Source organism: Lepisosteus oculatus, chromosome 9 (genome assembly GCF_040954835.1).
Source record: "Lepisosteus oculatus isolate fLepOcu1 chromosome 9, fLepOcu1.hap2, whole genome shotgun sequence".
NCBI classification, from domain to species: domain Eukaryota; kingdom Metazoa; phylum Chordata; class Actinopteri; order Semionotiformes; family Lepisosteidae; genus Lepisosteus; species Lepisosteus oculatus.
The window spans coordinates 36658127-36669898 of record NC_090704.1 but is presented as its reverse complement, the minus strand read 5'-3'; positions in this window follow the sequence as shown (position 1 = coordinate 36669898).

Sequence of the window (11772 nt, the reverse complement as noted above, 5' to 3'; positions counted from 1 at the left end):
TGGTCTAGACCCACCTGGTATGACATGCCCATGAGTATGCCACAACTCGGAAAAAGACATCAAGGAATCACCCAAACATAAATACAGAACAGAAGCAACAAGTAGTTCAATAACACACAACTTTAAAAATACAAGTCAGCACAAGCAATGTGAGAAGAGAAAGAAAAAAAAACATCAGTATGAGCCAGTGGTAGGGTTAGAGCTCAGTAATCTGACATCTTGCAAGAAAAAATTCTCTCTGAATCTGTAAGTTCATGCCTTTAGGATCCTATAGGGCTTACCAGAGGGAAAGGGGGAGAAAAGTGAGAAACCAGGATGATTGTTGTCCTTAGTGATACTTCCAGCACATCTGAGACATTGAATTATAAAAATGTCCACAATAGAGGGAAGCTGTGTTTCAATAATGGACTAGGCTGACCTAATTACCTCTTGTAATGCCTTTTGGTCAGACAATGTGCTGCTGCTAAACCACACTGTAATACCATGCATGAGCACATTTTCGATAGCGCACCTGTAAAATGTGGTAAGGACAGTTGAAGACAGACCACATGTTTTCAACTGTCTGAGGACGTAAAGGTGCTGTTGTGCCTTTTTTTAGCTTCAGTTACATGCTGGGACTATGCTAAATCATTAGTATTGAAGGTACACAGGAGCTTGAAGCTACTAACCATCTTTACAGCTACCCCATTGATGTGAACAGGGATGTGTGTCCCATCCTGCTTTCTAAAATCGATGACCAGCTCTTTGGTTTTACTGATGCTGAGGGAGAGAATTTCAAGGCACCACTTCACCAGGTTCCCACAGCTTGCTATGAATATCTTCATTAAGCCATGGATTCTGGTTAGGGGAAAAAGCGAACTGTCTTTGTGGGCACAGTCATTCACACATTTCTTAATAACAACTGTAATTGTAAATTTCTTAGTAACAACTGTAGTGTACTTGTGTACAGTAGGTTCACTGATGAACAGATTTAAAGTCTGCAGTCTACAAATTTAAAGCAGTCCTGCAGTACTTCACCTGTCTCCTCCATCCAGTGTTGTACTGTTCTTATCTACAGATTTTCCCACTTCAGCTTCTGTTTGTAAACCAGAAGGAGCAGCACTGACAGATGATCAGACTGAAGTGAGGGTGAGGGATTAGAGTGGTAGGCACCTTTGATAGCTGTATAGCAGGTGTATATATTCACACCTGTAGTTGGGCAGGAGACATGCTGTAGTATTTCGGAAAAACCTTCCTTAGGTTGGCCTGATTAAGACCCCCCCCAACAATATATACTGGATGAGAGTGAGCAGTTTCATAGTTGTTAATGGTAGCATGTAATTCTCTGAGTGCTGCTTTCACGTCCTCCCTGGGTGGAATATACACCGCAGACATAATAGATTAAAATTCTCTTGGTAAATGGAAAGGATGGCATTTTTCAGATATTCCAGACCTGTCTGTTTTATCATACCTGGTAAGAAACTTAATTAGTTGTTTTGAAAACTGAAGTTTATTATTGGTCTCAATTGGTTTCCTGAGTGAGGTCTTTCTTGCCATTCTCCTCATAATATCCCAGATCCATCTAGGGATTTTAACTTTAGTAAAGCAGTGTTACAAAATGGGATTACCCTGATTCTACAAATTTAATGAGTAAAGCCTGCTGTGTCATCTGTAACCATGCCTCTGGGTAACGATTCACTGGACCTGGAAAACGTCAAATACACACCAGGTATACTGTAAATAGTCCTGGACAGTGAAGACTTTTAAGATTATTTGTTGTCTTTGGATCTTAAAAAAAAGATCTTTGGTTGGTTTTGTTTTGTAAACAGATTATTATGAAGTAGTTATACAGTACACCAGATCTGTCTTGATAAACCTTCGGTACACTTGGTACAGATCAATGTATTGTACTCTTCCAAGTTAAACTGAGAATAGACAGTTGTACAGAAACCTCAGATCTAACACATAACAGAGCTGCTTCTCAGTATTTATTATTTTGTATAATGTCTTATTATAATGATGTGCATAATATTATTTACACGCCAGTATTTACTATGACAGTCAAATATGAATAAAGACAAATCTTCATCCTATGTTTTTTTTGTTACTGATCAATAACTGCAATTATCTGGAATAATCATGTTACAATTTTTAAAAATGTTTACAGATTAATCCTGGCTTCATCTTTGACAAATCACTTTTTCACAAAGTGTAAGAATGGAGTGGGGTTAACTTCAATTTGATGGGGAAAAAAGTTATTTTTCTTTGTCTTGAATTTATTTGTCCCTGTGGAAACAGACTGTGTGTTCTTACCATTGAATCAGTCAGTTTCAGCTGGTAGCACTTGATAAGTAGAGGTCGGGGAAATGGGGGGTGGAAGCAATTATCCTTCCCTTTCATTGCTAAAATATGTTTTAGAAAATTAAATTAGTATGAACTACTGTGTCTGTTTAGTACAAAAAAAATTGGCATGAGAAATGAAGGACAGGTATGATGCCACCTTTCATCCCTAGAGATCCAGGTCCAGTGCACTATCCCATCAATATGAGCCATATTCCTTTACTGACAATAAAATGTAAAAGTTGATTTAAACATGTGAAAAGCAAATATTCTTGTTCATCTGTCTATGAACCAACTGTAACTGTTATTGCTCTTAAGAGTATGATTTAATTGCATAAAATTAAAGAAACAGTCATCATGAGGGGGGTGTCTGTTTCACAATGTTGTATTTATTTTTGTATGTCTAAAACATAGCTGCTTAGATGTCAGACAATGTTCTGAGACATCAGGAGATAAAATATTATCAGATCCTAATTAACTCTGTAGTTAATTATAGAAGAAAAGGTGACCTTGGGTGCTTGGGTGATTTTCATACATTCCACTGCTCAGGTACCTGTAAGAATTGCAAATTGATAAGTGCTTGACTTGTACATATTATGATATAAAAACTTGAATTACCTGCCATTTCCTTGTGTAAAATGGTATAATTATGTCTTAAATGAGATCATACTAGCACATTGACTAGTATAGTCATAGCATCCCTTGAGTGAGGGACTCTGTAGACCTGTAATGCACTGGTGTTCTGGACAGGGTGACAGCTGTCCTGATCTTGCTTCCACCTTGCAGCCTATGCTTCCATAATATAATCTTGTTAGTTTCCCTGATACTCTCCAGACAATCCATTTCTGATAGTAGATGAATCTCTTGATATACAGTACACTGTACAATTCTAACTCTATATCCTAAGATTGTTTGCCTTTTTAAAAATTGATATACGGTAGTCTTATATAACAGTGTTTTTCATTTATGTTCCCCATCATATACTGTGTTTAGTTTGTTTCAGTTACCTTCATGTAACATTCTACACTTTAGAATCATTTGCAAACTTGATCTAGATTGTTGATATAAATTGTGAATAGCAGTGGTACTAAAACTGATCCCTGTGGTACTCTGATAATTGCAAATATTAAATATACCCATTACATTGAATGCCTTCCACCTGCAAATTAATTAATTAATTTTATGAGGAACTTTATAAAAATCCTGCTGTATTCTCTATATGATACTGCTGTTGTTTGTTCACACTGTAACATGTTAAGTTTTTCTAAAAACGTATTGAGTATTTCCTATGCGGATCATGCTCCAGCTTAGTACTAGTAATCCATAGCCTTAAGTATAACAATTATTTATGTATAATTAATTAGCTCATTTTTTTGCTCTTTTTATGGATGAGTGCTAAGATTCTGGTAGGAAAGTCTGATCTACAGCATCTAAGAAAAGGCAGGCTTTGTGTTGTGCACAAGGCTTAAATTATTAAAAAGTACTTATTTCAGGACACTTGGAACAAATGTCTTTCTTCAGCAGTTTAGAAATAAATGTAACTGCTGTGCAGTAAACTTGTGGTTTAAACATTTTTGGGCAATATACTGTGTGGATGCCAGAATAGAATGCTTATTCCCAGAGGTTTCAAACTTCCCATTAATAGAGTAATTAATAGAGTAATGCATTTAAATACAGTAATATACTGTAATACATTCAGTGCTGTGGTATTTCTTTCACTTTTTTCAGTTTCTATTACAGTTTATAGGCAAGCTACATTTTTCTTTAAGCTGACATTGACACCAGCTAATTGCTTCCAGTCTGACTGAAAATTGGAGAGAATACCAATTTAAATGATAACTGACAATAACTGGATATATTTTTTATTCATATTTCCCTAATTTAAATGTGTCTCAAATCACATAATTACGTCAGTGTCATAAGACCTGCTTCGGGGAAAAAGGACATCTTAACATTTATTTTTCTTAACATTTATTTTTCATGCCTTAATTCATCACAGCTGTGTTATCGGTATAAAAAAATCTAAAATAATTTGTTGAAACTTCATCTCATGATGAACAGGGCTACCATGTCTCACAGTACCTTCCTGTGTTGTATAGCAGTGGAAAACTAGGAAAAAAAAACAATCCCAGTAACATGCACTTAGTAAACACACCACATTTGTACAGGTTACCCTACAAAACTTCTAATCCATTCAGAAGACCTGTGCAGTGGGTCCACTTTTATAAGCCTCCCTGGAGACCAATGGCAAAAAATGACATGAGAGATGTCTTCTGGCAGGAGCTGAGCACCAAAGCTTCTGTCAGATGATATTGTCTTAATTTCTGTCAAAAAGCACCCCTCACACTGTGATTTACATTTAAGTACCCACATAACCTGCCTGACCCGAGCATCTTTGCCTGACTCATGTCCATTACATTGCCTATATCCGTGGTTCTCAAACTGTGGTATGTGCAGCACCCTCAGGTGGTATGCCAGATGACTCTGGACATTTGTTGTGTGCAGTGAAAAATTGGGACAGGTTTTCATATTTTCGATTTTAATAAAATTACACAGAACATCTCTGTGTTTCTCTCCAATGCAAAATAAAAACTTCTTTTAACTTCTGAGATGGACTCCTGAAACGGAAACGGGGGAAAATGCAAGCTTGCGGATTGCTAAAGCAGGTAAGCCCCACACTATTTGTGAAGAACTTTGTTTACCGTTGGCAAAAGAGCTGACATGTATTGTGTGGGGAAAAATCTGCTAAACAGCTCGACCTGCTGCTCCCTTCGAATGACAGTCACTCACAGAATTATTGATATGGCAGATGATGTCAAAAGTACACTGATAGAGTGCATTATTAGATCAGTCTGTAGATGTCATTGTTTTGGCCAATTTGCTCGTTTACGTTAGATGTGAGTTTGAGCGTATATCCCATGAGGATTTTCTGTTCTGTAAGCCGCTACCAACAAGAACTACAGGAGAACACATATTTCACCTTCTGAATGAAAAAACGCATCGGAGTTTGTACAGACTGTGCTAAAGCGATGACATGCTGGTGTAGTTACACCAATTGGAGAGGTTGCTCCAGATATGAAGTGGACGCACTGCAGTTCCACCGCGAGGCCTTTGCAGTCAAGAAAATGCCTGAGGATTTAAACTGTGTCTGTGTTAGACTCACAACAAAGTTGTGAATAGTATCAAGGCTCGGCCAATGAATTCACTTCTGCAGCTACAGCTTTTTGGCACTTGATGCTGCTGTTTGTGATGTGATTGCAGTGCACCTCTTGTCTTTGGAAGTATAGTTCTCAGAGTATTTTCCAGTTGAGGCCTCACCAGAGTGGATCAGGAACCCCTTTACTGTTGATGTCGCAGGAATACCCAAGGATCTGACCTATGCTGAATAAGAGAAGTTGCTTGATGCAACTTTGATGTCAGAATTGAAACGCTAGTGACTGTTGGATTTCTGGATCCAAAGACAGAGTGAATACCCACCCTTTTCATTAAAGGCTGTGGTGTTTTTGAGGCCTTATGCTATTACCTACCTTTGTGAGAAAGGCTTGTCTGCTCTCACTGCAATCAAGACAAAATACCGCAACAAAATGGATACTGAGCCAGATCTGCATTTAAAGCTCACTGCCCTCGTCCCTGACATTGCAAGGCTTTGCTCGACTAAATAGGCTCACCCTTCTCACTGAAATGGTAAGTGCTCAGTGCTATTTTTAGCATTGAGATTTTCAGTGGGTCCTATGAGAAGATGACTTGTAGGTGGTACTTTGGTTTGATCAGGGGTGGTACTTGGTCCAAAACATTTGAGAACCACTGGCCTACATAACAGTCACAGCCAGTCAGGTGCCACCAATGATATTCAGGCCTATTCATCTTTCTGCTTCTTAATCTCACTGGCTCTCCCTCCCCAGTTGCAAATGGTCCTTATAAGTGATTATTAGTATTTATTATTAAATACTCTGAAAGAGAATTTTTGGTGTGGCAACCAATTTTCCAGATGTCTGTAGACATGTACACTATTCCAGTAGTATGGAAAGCCCCCCATATTTGTGCCTCCCAAAAAGACCTTGTCCAAGTGAATACAATAATTTTAATTCAGTTGCTTTTTCAGATCTACATCATTGGAGAGAATAATGGTTCAGAATCTCACTTGTAAATATGATCCATTTCAGTTTGCTTATAAACAAGGAACTAGTGAAGAACATATACTGTAGTTGCCCCCATTATCTTTTTTTAAAGTAACCCAGTGAAGGCCCAGAGAGAGATAAAAGCAGACAGAAACAGGCAGTGACAGTGGAAGTGAGACAGAGAATGGTAGCCAGCAGGACTGGGAAGCCAGCGTACCTATCAGGGTTGATATACAGTAAATAGGGTGGGTGTGTCACCGCACAGGATTACAGGCAGGGAGTTTGGAATGATGCCAGTAGTCTGATGCCTGAGAAACCAACTGGCCACAGACAAGCAGAGCAAGCTCAACATAGGTGGGGATTATTTTGGGCATGATTCGGACTTCCTTCTGAGTGTCTTCTGACATGAGTGTCCATCTTAGATGCAGGTTAGCATTGCTGAGCGCATCTACTGTACTTAAGTCAGAAGGTAGCTGAATGACAGAGCACTGGATCAGTGCCAGAACAGGGGTTAAATGCACAGGGCTTGATGGAATAAGCATCTGTTAATTGAACAAAGGAGGATGTAACGATTGACCAGAGAGAGTCCAAACGGCCTTGGGTGGAATTAAACTCATTGTGAAAATGCACCTGGTTTCTGAGCAGTCCATGGACTACTGGTTCTGTTTCTTCTTGGTATAATGCAAACGCTGGGTGTAATGCTTTGTCCATAAAAGCAACTGTACTTTTCCTTGGCTTTGTGTTGGCTTTTAACACTATCCAAAAGGATATTTTATTATCAAAATTATCCAATTACAGATCAATCCATACAGTATCTGATATTTTGGTCAAATTAATTCCTTAGCAAGTTAAGTTTAATAATTTAACAAACCAAGGATGTGTGAGTTCACCATTATATAGATGAGTGGATTACTGTATGTTGCCACTTGTGCAAAACAATTCCTTATCACATTTTCAAATGAATCCAGCTTACTTTACCCATCTGCTTCATCGGAATGATGATGATGACCTCAACCTACATACATCAGAATGTTGTATACAGTTTGGTTGTATGGTGTGACCAGAATGGCTTGATAATAAACACTAGAAAAATTGAAGAAATTGTCTTTGATATTGGACATGGGGAATATGCTTCCTCAGTCATAATTCAAAATGAGTCTATTAAGCAGGTTACAGTCTATAAATGTGGGAATATACATAGTTTTAGTCTGTCTTGGAAGGCAGATACTGACTTTTTTTTGTTGACTGTTTTTATTTTGTTGACAGCAAATTTACTTTCTTCACAGGCTAAAGGGTTTTGGTGCTAGTAATCAGATTTGTCCATGTTTTTCAGTTCTGTGATATAAAGTGTAATGATGTATGGAATTTTGTGTGCAACAAAAAGCTAAAAGATCCAGACATTTGAAGATATGTTCTAAGATAGTGCAGCAGACATTTCAGCAGAGCTTTCAAACTCATACATTGAGTATGTTGAGACTAGCTGTTAGTATCTTCTCTGATGAAGAATATCAACACATGCTTTTAAAGAGACATTTTAGAGTTCCTCAATGACCTAACAAAATGAGGAATTCTCCCATAGCCAATCAAATGTCTTAATCAATAATCAAATTCACAATAAAGGAGTAATGATTTATGGGCAAGTGCAATCAGTAGATTATGTGCAAAAGTGAAGAGATTATCTGTAATTATATGAGCTCAATCTAATTATGGGGGACGTAAATTTACATATTCTGATGATGTTGTGTGGATTCTTATAGGAGTGGTGTGAAATGAATTTGGATGGGTACATGCTTACTATGTAATGTTATATTTATTTGTAATGTTAATTTGTATTGTTTGTATGTTCTGTTTCTACATGTGTAAAACATTTTTACAATCTTACAATAAGATATTATTTATCATATTATCACATTGTATAACTTTAAAGCAATGACAGAAAGATCAATTTGGACTCTTTTTGGTGTTTTAAAAGTGATAGCATCTACAGCTACTCCACCAAAATAAAACACAAGAAACACTTAAAAACAAACACCAAACACACATTTTTTATACAGACTAACACTAAAATGTAGAAGCCGTACATATAATTCATAAGTATATAAAAGAACATGATACATTATGTAGTCTTTATTGATGCATGTATTCAAATGAGTCTGCCAAATGGCTAATGAAATGTTTAATATGCAAACCATATTTACTAGCAGATGATGGCTTCACAGAGACCTTTTTGCATACTGTAGCTTGAAATTAGCATATGTACAAAGCAGGAGAAATGGTTACAAAGTCACAGCACAAACAGGGCAGACAACCTGGGTTAGTCCTTGGCAAATATGAAGGCATAACTCTATGACAATATGTTTATGGCAAGGATGCAACTGCAAACAAAAGGAAATAAGCTGCACAGGATAACAAGGAAAAGGATTAAGGAAAGGGCATTTTATAATCAGACAGATATAATCAGTTGTGTGTGTGGCGAAGGAAGTCATTACAAAGCACAGAATGCATACAGGATTCATGAGTTTATATGTAGAGATCAGAGCTGATCTAGTACCACTTAACATTCAGGGGTTACACGGTACTTGAACTACTAAATCTGCTGTAGAGTCATACATTTTTTTTTGTCTGGGTACGTTTAACAAGTTGATAATGTACATGATTATTTCCTTAACAAATAGGGTAAAAATGAATTATTGTGTATGTTCCAGTTTCTCTCAAACATGCATTCATTCTGGCTTCTTAGTAATATTTGGAAAATAAAGAAAATGTATCAAATGTTCTGTAACGCAGACGTTACCCTTTAAAAAGAGAATAGTTTGGATATGTTTTAATACTTGAATTTGTGAAATGAAATGCAAAAGACTCAGAGTATTTATTAATAAGATAATGATGGCATTTGTGGTTTGGCTGCCTAGCTGAGGGGCATGCACCTCATGCACACATGCAGAATACAAATCTTAAACCATCAATAATCACATTAACAAACAAATTAACAGAACAGGAGAATAATTCTAAAAATATCAACACAAAATAATATATTTGGTATTATGGCTGAATGCTTTTGGATACATTGGACACAGCAGTTCAGGGTTTACCATTTGGTCAAAGGGTTGACAGACAGTCCCCCAACTGTGGCCAAGATTACCCTGGTTACTGCATCAGTTGTTTTGAACACAGTGGAAAATAATACATGCCTACAGTTCAGTATATTTATACCAGAGATTGTAGGGATTTGAGTCCGTCTTTCTCCACAATTTACATTTTAAACTCCAAAGGTTAAAAGGCATTGCATATTCTTCCCATTTGTCCTTTTTATTACATATTCTGTCATGTACTGTAGGACTTGATAGTACAATCCCTTGGAGATGGTAAACACGTCCCTCATTCATGCTGTAATGTTGACTCTAAAGGGGGAGACTTGGGGTCTAAAATATCATTAAGGTTTTCAAGTGGATACCTTCCATCATCAATGTTTTGTTGATGAGCTCATGAACAGAAGCCTCAACAGTAGTTCTGGCCTTGCAGAACCACCCTCATCTATTCCTGCACAGCATTTTTGCTCACCATGGATGTCTCCTCTTCAGCCAGAGCTATTGGCTATCTTTTTCTGCAGCCTGAAGCAGATCTGATAGTTAAACAAAAGGACTTGCTATGGATTCCAAGTTCCTTCAACAGCCTGGTGGTAGATGTTGCCACAAATCCTTGGCACCCAGCCTCCATTGGGGAGACGATCACTTTCCAGCCTCATTGTTCTGTGTCAGTTGCTAACTTGTCATATTGTAGGTTCTTCCTCTCATATAACTCATACAACACATTGTTTCAGTTCCATACACCACTGTCAGTTCCATGAAATAGGCACAGCTATAATTTTTCCTAAAGCACATACTGCATATTGAAAACACCCGGACAAAGAAGGATAAGGTATTGAACTGCTTGACATAGTGTAAATGGTCTGAAAATGAATCCGTTCAGTCTGAATAACAATACAAACAAGGCTTCTTAATGTTTTGGAAACAAACTGCAAAACTTTTCTAGGACAGAGAAACATTCTGAAAACTGAACAAGATATAGTCACAATTAAAAAAAAACAAGAATTCACAGAGCATATCATGTGTGCAGTGGGAATAAGCAACTGTCTTTGTGAATAATGAGAAAATTTGAATTGGCATGAAATTGTGCTGTGTAACCGAAGTTCAGGAAGAAGTCAAATTCTAATCTCACACTTCCTTTCTCCCTCTTATAAATATTTGATGGCTGCCCACAACTCCACATATGTTATTTTTCCTAGCACTTAAGATTGCCTAAGACCTATTGTTTATCACGTTTGCATTCTCTAAGCTAAAACTAGATTCGCTTTCTTGCCTCTTTTCAAACAGGCAGCTCTTCAACTTCAAATTGTCCATGGAAAACAACTGGCTCTCCATTTGCCATGCTTTCTACTCTTTCCTTTCAGTTCTCCAGATGTCATCAAACCTCCCTGGAACTCCAGTCAACTGCGGACACTTCTTCTCTATTTCTCCTCCTTTCTCTGTTCACCTAATCCCACTGTTCCTCTACCTCTTTATCTCCTTTTTCTCTCCATTTCTTATTGAGTATCCAACACACTGCACCTATTGTCCAGCCTACAGCATCTTATGTACTTGTACTTGTACTCATCTTCATTGTTTTGTCTGTACCCTCTTCCCAGTCTTCCTCTTCTCTGTTCATGTAGGAGATATGTGGTTTGCTGACACTCTGTGCCAGAAAAGCTTATGGCATTAGTCTACACTGGGTCTGAGGGCTACACTGTTCACAGCCCTCAATATCCTGCATACCCACACTCAGGGTGCACCCCAGGCAGCTACAGAGAAGGTTTTTGCCCCCATCCACCCTCCTTCACCATCCAACTAGTGCAGTGTCAGACTCTTTCCCTATCCCAAACTTACACCAGCTAATGTGCCTGATATTTCTCCTTCTTTTTAAGGTTCCACTTGAAATCTATTCTGATCCATTGAGTTCCAGCAACTAGTGACAGCTGAGTGTAGTTTACCTCAGACTACTATTTCCTGGTTGCTACATTGTCTTACATTGCCCACCACAGATTTCCGGTCTCAAGGTAAAGTTTTTGGACGGGGTTTAAGTATGCTATCCCTTTATTTTCATCATGCCATTTCAAATTAGATTAAAATTTAAATGGACTACTGAACTGAAAGGAATGGATAAAATGCCCAAGACTGCCAATTGTCCAAAATCTTTTGTCAGGTGTAGGAAAACTCTGTGAGCAGTACTGTAGCCATTAAAAAAAAACAAGAGGATCAGGGCCAGGGTGAAGTCACCGCCTGTCCCTGGGGTGTGGCAT